At 35.2% G+C, this 9736-nt stretch overlaps 2 long non-coding RNA genes across 2 annotated transcripts; one reads left to right on the forward strand and one right to left on the reverse strand.

Annotated features, from left to right (window-relative positions):
- The first annotated feature begins 211 nt into the window (after positions 1–211).
- Positions 212–1866, forward strand: LOC149615969 (uncharacterized). Its single transcript, XR_016375758.1, has 3 exons — positions 212–363; positions 1277–1683; positions 1778–1866. It is a non-coding gene; the product is annotated as an uncharacterized LOC149615969 (long non-coding RNA).
- A 1922-nt stretch (positions 1867–3788) lies between these two features.
- On the reverse strand, positions 3789–7382 carry LOC149615970 (uncharacterized). The gene is made up of 2 exons (XR_016375757.1): positions 4262–7382; positions 3789–3947 (listed from the first exon to the last, which is right to left on the reverse strand). It is a non-coding gene; the product is annotated as an uncharacterized LOC149615970 (long non-coding RNA).
- Positions 7383–9736: the final 2354 nt, after the last annotated feature.

Here is a 9736-nt window from a genome sequence, read left to right on the forward strand (position 1 = left end):
ATTTCGTTTCCATAACTTGTTTGTTATTGCATTAACGATAACAGTACATAGAGGTAAATGTAATTCTTCACGAGTTGGTTAAGCTGACTAGACCATGTAATAGTAAATTTATTTATATACAGAGTAAGTGTACGTTGATCTCCTATCCATCACAACTGTACATGCGCTCCAACATTAAATTCTAGGCTAAAAACAGTAGATGGAGATGAAAATTTCGAAAACAAAGCAATTAAGTATTATCACCATTTCTCGTCAACAAGAACATCGTATAAAAGGTGATATTTCGGGAGTGGAAAAATCATTCCATCTTTGGAGAACCCTTCAACGTCAACTTGAAACTCTACGCTCTTCAACTTGTTGTCGGTAAGAAAACTTTGGCTTTTTTTCGTGTGTCCAAATATTAGTTTGCCGGGCAGGCCAAGCATTTTCGTTCGTGATAGATGGCCACAAACCGATATGATATCGGTGACCGATATGTCTCTTTAACCTGCACATCGGATCGAGATTCATTTACCAATTTTATAAAATAATCGGCTCGAGGTTAATTTATCAATTTATCGGATAATAATCGGTAAAAAATGCTTTATAATCGGTATAAAATACTTGATAATCGGTAAAACTCGGTTAATAATCGGTAAAAACGGTTGATAATCGGTAAAACTCGGTTAATAATCGGTAAAAACGGTCGATAATCGGTAAAAATCGGTAAAAAAACCTGTCGACATCGGTTTCATTGGGGTAAATAATCAGTTATCTCCCCTAGCTTAAATAATCGGTTAAAATCAGTATCGATTCCAGTAAAAGTACGTTATGGGTATCGACATCGGTTAATTAACTAAATCGGCCATCACTAGTGATTTAAAACACACTGACCAAAAGCCTTCCTAAAATTTTTGTTTTTCAATGCAAGGAAAATAGAATAATTGTTTATTTCAAAGGATTAAGAATTAGATTTTATTGGAAAACATCAGAATAAAATTACTCACGCATACTAGGGAATCCAAAAATAGAATCCAGCCCAAAAACCCTCGTGTTTTATTGTTTTTTTTCCCACGAAAAACTTCTTAACAAAAACGCATCACTAAAATCTTCAAACTTGAAAAATTAAAATGCTGAAATAATTTATTTTTTAAGATATCTATTAGCACATTTCCGTCCCTACCTGTAATACTTGTAAAACATTTAATTCAGTGACGTTTACCACCTTCCAACGAAAATATCCAAGACAAGACGTTGCCAACTGCATTTATCTTACCATAAACATGATTTTTTACAGTTATATAAAGATGTCATTCGTTCAGACTCTCGTTCGCTCTTCTTTGCTTCTTATCATCGTGATGTTATCCATTTTTAGTCTGGTGCAAAATCTTGAATCTGAAGGTAATTATCATAAAATTTGTTAGAGTAAATTACGTGACTTGTTGCTGGCCAAGGTTTCCACCCTGTATAGAAATAAAATATGATATATTGATCACGTCGAGTGCAAAACGCTATAAGAAAATCCAGTTGATTTGATTGAGGCAACCTTAGTTTATTGCGCTTTGCAGCCTCATTCTGAGTGTTATAAGTCAGCTTCGGGGGTAGTTGTAGCTCGAAAAGATGCAGGTCGATTTGTAACCATAACTCCATCTGAACATGTTTTCTTTTTGTTTTGCCTAAAAGGATCACAACATGTAACACCCAGTAAGTGTTCTTTGATTGTTTCTATTACTTATTAGTTTCAAGTTTAAAACACGTTTTCTTTTTTATTTCAAACATAACATTGCGTTCTGAACAGAGAGTAAGTGTTCTATTTCGATTATTTGTGAATTGAAAACTTACAACATTTTTTGTGATTATTCGACTTAAATTTTTGGCGCTACAAATAGATGGTAAGTTTCTCGTCTAATCCAATTGAGAATTAATTTTATTGTGAAAATATTCTATTTATTTTATCAAACCCATTGCGCCACGAATAGAAAGTAAATTTCAGTCATTATTACGATTATTGATTACTAATTACTGAACTTTAAAAACACATATTTTGTTTATATGTTTTAAACACGGTGTTACAGAACGTAAGTTTTTCTCCTTATTTCAGATTAATTTTACAATATTAAGCATGGATGAAGGATGGGCGTGCAAAACTTTCGACGCTCTACAGGATGTGCAACTCCCTATACTAAAAAGTGGACAAGTCGATACTAGCGCCGCCTGGCTACCAGCGCTGGAAACCCTCGCGCGAAAAATAAAAAATACTGGACGTAAGAAAAAACACGCGTTACCGTCGATTTTTTTCCTTAGCGTCGTCTGCTAGAAGCAAAACAGTGGTTTTTTTCTTATGTCCAGTATTTTTTTATTTTTTACGCGAGGGTTTCCAGCGCTGGTAGCCAGGCGGTGCTAGTATCGACTTGTCTACTTTTTAGTATAGGGAGTTGCACATCCTGTTGGTTGAGCGTCGAAAGTTTTGCAAGCGCATCCTTCATCCATGTATTAAGTTTAATAACAATTATATCGTTTCACTTACTTGAATCATTGCGTTGTGAATAGTTCGTAAGTATACCTTTTATTTATTTATTCAATGACTACTAGGTTGAATTCTTATTATTTCTATGCTTAATTTGGTAACATTTTCCGCTTTATTGTATCTTTAAACATATTGTTTTGCAAAGCACGTAAGATTTCTGTTTATTTCTAGTTTTTATTTATTAATTCTATGCCTAGATTGTGAACATTTTCCGTTTTATTTCATCTTTAAACATATTATTTTGCAAAGCATGTAAGATTTCTGTTTATTTCTAGTTTTTATGTATTAATTCTATAGTTTTATAACATTCACCTTTTTATTTTATCTTTGAACACTTTGTTTTGCACAGCCAGTAAGATTTTTCTGTTTATTTCGATTATTATTATTTATTCTAGGCTTAGTTTTTAACATTTTTTCGTATTAATTTATCTTTACACATTTTCTTTTGCGTAGTCGGTAAGATTTTTCTCTTTATCAAGAGTTTTTATTTATTAATTCTATGCCTAGATTGTGAACATTTTCCGTTTTATTTCATCTTTAAACATATTATTTTGCATAGCGAGTAAGATTTTTCTGTTCATTTCGATTAATTCATTAACCCTATGCTTAGTTTGATAAAATTTTCGTTATATTTTAAACACATTGTTTTGCATAGTCCGTAAGATTTCTGTTTATTTCTATTATTGTTTATTTAAATCTATCTATGCCTAGCTTGATAACATTTCCTGTTTTATTTAATCTTTCAACATTTTGTTTGCATAGCGGGTAAGATTTCTCAGCCTTTTTCGATTATTTATTGTTTAATTGAATATAGTACAAAGAAAATATGCTTTCCTTTTTGCAATCAAATATCGCGTTATGATTAGGAAGTAAGTAGTTGGTATTCAACCAAGAGGAGTCAACGCTGCACCTGGGACATGGCACATCTTCACGATTTCAACTCTACAGCAAAAAACCTTATATAATCGAAATACTGCAGTTTCTGTTAATTTTAAAATATTACACTGTTACGCAATTAAAATTATGATTAATCTAAACTCTATATTTGTTTTGTTCAAGTGTTTGTTGGATTTTTCAATTATTATACGAATAGATAATCATACTAAACTAAGTAGGAATTTTACAGTAACCAGCATCAACTTCCTTGATTCTTTAATAAAAGAGAGGATAAATTCAAAAGTCTTTAATTACAGTATGCTAAGATCACTTAAAACATTAATTTCTATTAAACCTAATATACCAAAGACAGTTAAATTCTCTTTGATGTCGAATTATTTAGGTATTTCTGATCAAAATTTCTTTTTATTATAAGCCAATAATACAATCTTAATTATCTTTGTTCATTAGGGATAATATCGTCTGTCGCGTTATTAGGATTGAAGCTCCAAATACTTGATTATATTCTTTGATCTTAACCATTATCCAATTCCGTACTTGGTTTCTAGGGTTCAAGAATCAAAATTTAAGTAAGGTCGTTACATAATACTGTACCAGCATGATAATAATAGAATAGAATAGAATAGAAGTTTATTGTGCATAAAAAGAATCACGGAGGATTCACGGGATAATATAGTAATACTATTTCTGATAAACTAGCCTTTGCTGAATTCAGAAGGAATAGTTGAAAGGTATTGGCCTATTTAAAGTATTATTATTGAAGATTTTAATCTTCATAAATTTTATATATTTTGCCAAGGTTCCATAATAAACTGAGCTGTTAATCATAAATGGTTGCCTTAAAAGTTCAAATATTACCGAGTTTGATTGGAAATGACCTCCAACAGAACCAAACACTAACCAACTGGACTGGATTTGTCAGTAAGGCTATCATGTGGAACCCCATCATGATATGCCAAGTGATTTGGATAATCTTGTGAGTTTTGTTGTTTTTGGTGTATATAAACCTTTAACCACTTTTACCCCTTCACGCACTTAGGCCCTAGTGATGAGATATTACTAATTTTTTTTACAATTTTTTTAAACTCATTAATATCCAGTAATCCAATACGAGGATTAAAATCTCTACAATTAATTGTAATTTTTCCTTAAGTTAATTGAGTTTCCAGTCCGCGAGTGTATAGAGTCAGTGGATTCGGTTCATATCACCGTTTCAGTAGTAATATTTCAAATCTAGTTATTATTCAACATGATTTAATATTTGAATTGAGTAGAACGAAGCTTTGCCCGTACTGAAAATGGTTATGCTATGGAATGAGCGAGTTAACCTACATCTGCGAGAAAATAAAAGTACATGATGGAAATCGAGGTGATTGATCTTGTTATGTAAAGTTAACTGACAAACTGCATCGCCTTCCAATGGGCGATAACCCCACTCAGATTTCGCAAAATACAAACTTTTCAGTTTCATTTCCTAGTTGACGTTTTAAAAAACCGTACTTGAAAAAGTATATAAGAGACTGCCTGCCTTTATACGCAATACCAAGAACGGATTCATGCTGATAAGAACATAGGGAAATAGTTTTATCCTCTGGTACCATCCCTCGCATATTTGGTTGAGAAGATTCGTCTGCTAATATTTATGTCGCGTGTCTAAAAGCATACATTTCTATTATCTATATAGTTGCTGCAGACCGTCATAGATGGCGGAATGAAGTGACGCGAACCTACACCAAGTATGCTAGGACGGGGACAGAATATCTCGTGCCCTATGTTCTTATGAGAATGAATCCGTTCTTGGCAATACGTGAATTCATTCCATATTTGTACTTGCAAACATTCTCTACTCGAGTGTAAGTATATAGACCAATTCGAATATTACATGCAGAGAAACAAACTTCCAGGGGCAAGCCGCCATTCTGAATAATTTCTCTCCCGCCACGAAACACCACTAGAGGGCAGCCGAAGCTCACTGCGCGTTAGAGGCTAGCAAGCCCGGTCATGCCTCTAGCGATGTCTCCTGGCGTGAGGGAAATTATTCAGAATGGCGGCTTGCCCCTGGAAGTTTTTTTCTCTGCATGTAATATTCGAATTGGTCTATTGGAGCATAGATAAATCTTTTCACTAAGGTCTAGTGTTATTTTTTGTCTCTGATCGAAAGATACCCTGGTCACTAGTCAGATTTTTGTAATAGAACACCACCTTATGTAATTCATCACGAATAAAATCTGCACCTCGGTTGGTCAACTTGCGGTTTATGGATGACGTCGTTTATTACATCATCTTTTCTCTCCAGTGGTTTTAATTGGCGCCATACTAAATATTGTCAATAAATTTGAGGCCGTGCGGAAATATTTTGAAACGAATTTCAAGAAAAACATTTTTTAATTAAATATCTTATGATTATTTGCAGTTAAAATGTTAGGATGTTACGTATCTTAGTGTTTTGCTTCAGCAGGGTTTACGAGCTAGAATACGTGTACAATACAAAGGCACAGAACCATATAAAGTCAGGGCAGCCTGCCCACATCTGTTCTCCGTACAGATATTGCTTCTTTGTCAATTACCATTACGCCCTCTGTTAGCCATTATTATTTTTTCTCGTCTATCAGAAGTCAGGAAAACTGCTGTACACTCATACCATAGCCAGTGATGGGCACTATCATATCTTTTTTGAATCTAATACTTTATTTGATAGTTGGAAAAAAATCTAGCTATCATTTTGTAGCGCGGAGTTTAGGGCTTTGGAGTTTGGGGACGGTTAAAGCCGGTCGCGTACAAAATAACTTCAACTTTAAGTAACATTTAAAAAAATATAACTTTATTTACATGAAGTTTAATAATGTGAGAAACATCTTTTCATAGAACCTCCTGGTTCCGCGGGTAAAGAGAATCTGCCCTTTTTGGGCTCCTTCTTTTGGGGGCTCAAAAGAGTTGTTATCTTTCATCTTTGAAAGGTGAATCACCCCTTTCCTTATGGAAAGTTTTTAGGAGAGGACCGTAGGTATTTTTAACGGGGGAGGGCTAAAGCTAGAAGCCTCGACCTTGGTCCTCTCTCGTGGCAGGGCGATCTCAGCGATCTTTTAAGATAGGATATTTCGTACTATCAAAAGTAAATCATTGAAACATATGAAGTACGAAACTTGGGCGTCACAATTTGACCGATTTTGATAGTGATAGATCAACCTAAATGATAGGCATGAAAAAAATTGAGTTTGAAAGTTCCGATTCCTAAGGAATTTTTTTGATACTTTTCCTGATTCATTAGTTTTTAAGAATATTTAATTTGATTTAAATTTGATAGGTATCGCTACCTATTAAAAATATTTGAAAGCAAAAATGATATTTCTAATATATTTAATAAAATTTTAGTGAATTCCTTCCTTCCCTCTTCCCGGTAGGTCTGGAGAGAGATCTACCCGAGGCCGACTAGTAGCTACTACGCATCAGCGGTGCGCAAGTACGTCATCACTGACGTTAGAGAGAGAAAAAACCAAGTTTCAAATTTCTAAGCCTAACCTTGAAGGAGAGAGTAATGGAGTGGAAACCCCCATACCTTAAGCGTTGCCTTTGTACCCCCACCTACGGCACCATAGTCCTCCCATCATCCCCAGCGGTTAGGTAGGGTCGTGCCGGACGAAATTGTAAAGGACGCTCCCTCTATCTGAAAAATAGAAGCTAGTTCTCATTCAAATAAAATGGCGCTACGCGGCAGCACTTAGCAATCGCCTACGGAAAGGTAGGGGCGTGCGCGAGGTACACTGGGAGAGATATGGTGCCGCAGGTCGCGCATGATCATTTCCAATCCATCAGACTCCCTTATCCCTGGCCTAACGGCTCGCGCCGTCGCAACTCACGCGAGAGTAAATTTTAGCGGCCGACGGTCCGGAGAAAAAAATCGCGCATGCGCCTGAAAAAAAAGAGCCTCGGTTAGGTCTCAGGGCTCTAACCCGGAATCTGCTAACTCTCGCCACCGCTCCCACGGTCCCACCCTCCCGGTGTGAACGAAAGTTTCAAGCGATGGACAATATGCCGAAGGAATGAAAGGCTGTAACTCCTCAGTTATTTTGAATCTGAAGCTGGCCTGCAGATTCATTGGATTGTTTCGGCGAATCGGTTTATTTATTCTAGTGATCAGTCAAAAGAAATTACACATAAAAATAATCGGAAATTTCGCGGTAGTAAGTTAGTAACTAAGCTCCTTCTCCTTATGTCTGTTATCTATTTCATCACGGGAACTTGTAAAAACCTATCCTTGATAGGTAAAAAATTGATAGGTGCAAAATCCAAAATATTTTGATAGGTAAAAAATTGATAGGGGCGAAATCCAAAATATTTTGATAGGTAAAAAATTGATAGGGGCGAAATCCAAAATATTTTGATAGGTAAAAAATTGATAGGGGCGAAATCCAAAATATTTTGATAGGTAAAAAATTGATAGGGGCGAAAACAAAAATATTTTGATAGGTAAAAAATTTATAGGGGCGAAAACAAAAATATTTTGATAGGTAAAAAGATATATCGAAATAAATGTGCCCAACACTGACCATAGCGCTAACTTTCACATTAGGAGCTTCAATGTGGTAGCGGATCGGGCCTTAATCGATTTCTACCCACGCTTCTTTTTCGTGTACCCAGGGCCACAAACAAACACACGCACAAACACAGAACAGTATCGCGAAGCTAGGTATGGTTACATAACCACACCTAGCAAAAACTCTAGTCACATGTTACATTCACTTATAGAATAGAGTGTAGATCAATAATGTTTTGTATATTGTTCAAGGATTATCAGGGATAAATAAATCTATCCCTGGGAATATATAGTGGCGATTCTAACCTGTACGCCAAAAGCCCACGTTTAGTTTTGGGAAAAGTTAACGATAACAGCATAAAGAGATGTAAATGTAATAATGCACGAGTTTTTTATGGAGAGTACATAATATAATCGTGAATTTATTTGTATACACCGTAAGTATTGTATATCCTCTCAGATTTCAACACAGTGGCACATACGCTCATTAAACTTTCTAGTCGCACGTGATCAACATTCAAAGGTGTAAACTAATTAATTCATAATAATGATCTGTCGGTGGAGTTAAAAATTTCGAAAAGAAAAAGCGATAAATTTTGAAATAATAAAATTTGTCACCATGACTCATTAACAATAGCAGAAGTGAGATGAGACCAGAAGTGAAGGGCTCTAGCATTGATAGTAGATCCTGGCACTAGTAAACAAATTTGAGGATTTTATGCCGCTTGAATTGCGCCTACACTACTGAGAAAAAATTGGTCGAGTTCCAAAAAAAATTTATTACCCCCTTCCCCTCAACCTAAAGCGGCGAAACACGGACGCGGGTGCTTGAATCTAGTTCGGCCGTCTACCAACGCGAGCCTTTCACGTTTAGGAGGGAAAATTCTGAAACCGCCACTAGAGGGCCAACCGTTGGTGTGTTATCAAGAATATTCACTTTCGCCGAGTCTAGAATTTGGTTAGCTCAGTACTTCTGGTCTCATCTCACTTCTGACAATAGAAATGTGTAAAGGATTGCATTTTTCGCAGATGAAAAAAAAATCAGTCCATTTTCAGGAGAATTTCAACGTCAACTTGAATCTCTACGCTCGCCAACTTGAAACTCTACTCTCTTCAATTTGTTGCCGGTAAGAAAACTTTTGACTTTTTTTGTATCGCCAGTTATTAGTGACAGGGCAGGCCAAACATTTTCGGTTCGTGAATTCTATAGAGATGGGCACAAACCGATATGGAACTTTAACCGATTAATTGGTTGAAGGTTAATTTACTGATTTTTATCAAATAATCCACTCAATGAAGCCCATCACTAAAATTCTTTAATTTTGATGAATTTAAATGCTGCTGAAATATTTAAGATATTTATTTTTTCAACTTCAAAAGTATTTATTTAATAATTAATATTCATTATTTTTATGAAACATTTTAAGATTTTTTTTTTACTAAGCTGTGAGTTTTGAATCACAAATACTACAATTCACGCAACTGCTAACTATAAAAAATCCCAATAAAACCGCTGGGCTGAGCTGGGTTTTTAAAGGAATAGTGACGTGGTTTAAAAATTATCTCAAATCTAAAGAAAACCTTACTTTTTTGAGAGTTTAAACTCTTCTGATTCCAAAAATATACTTGATAAATATTTAAATATGAGGGAAAACACAGAAAAAACACCTCGAAAACTTGAAATTTGGGGGGCAAAAGAAAATTTGCGGAGATGATTTTTGACGGGTTTTTCTCCTTGATACGTAGCTTACGGCATCTCGCGGAAAAGCCAAGCGCGAGCGCCCGAGTCTTCTGATGGC

Source organism: Phalangium opilio, unplaced genomic scaffold (assembly GCF_054372755.1).
Source record: "Phalangium opilio isolate 3A_F unplaced genomic scaffold, DU_Popi_V2 ptg000217l_1, whole genome shotgun sequence".
Lineage (NCBI taxonomy): Eukaryota > Metazoa > Arthropoda > Arachnida > Opiliones > Phalangiidae > Phalangium > Phalangium opilio.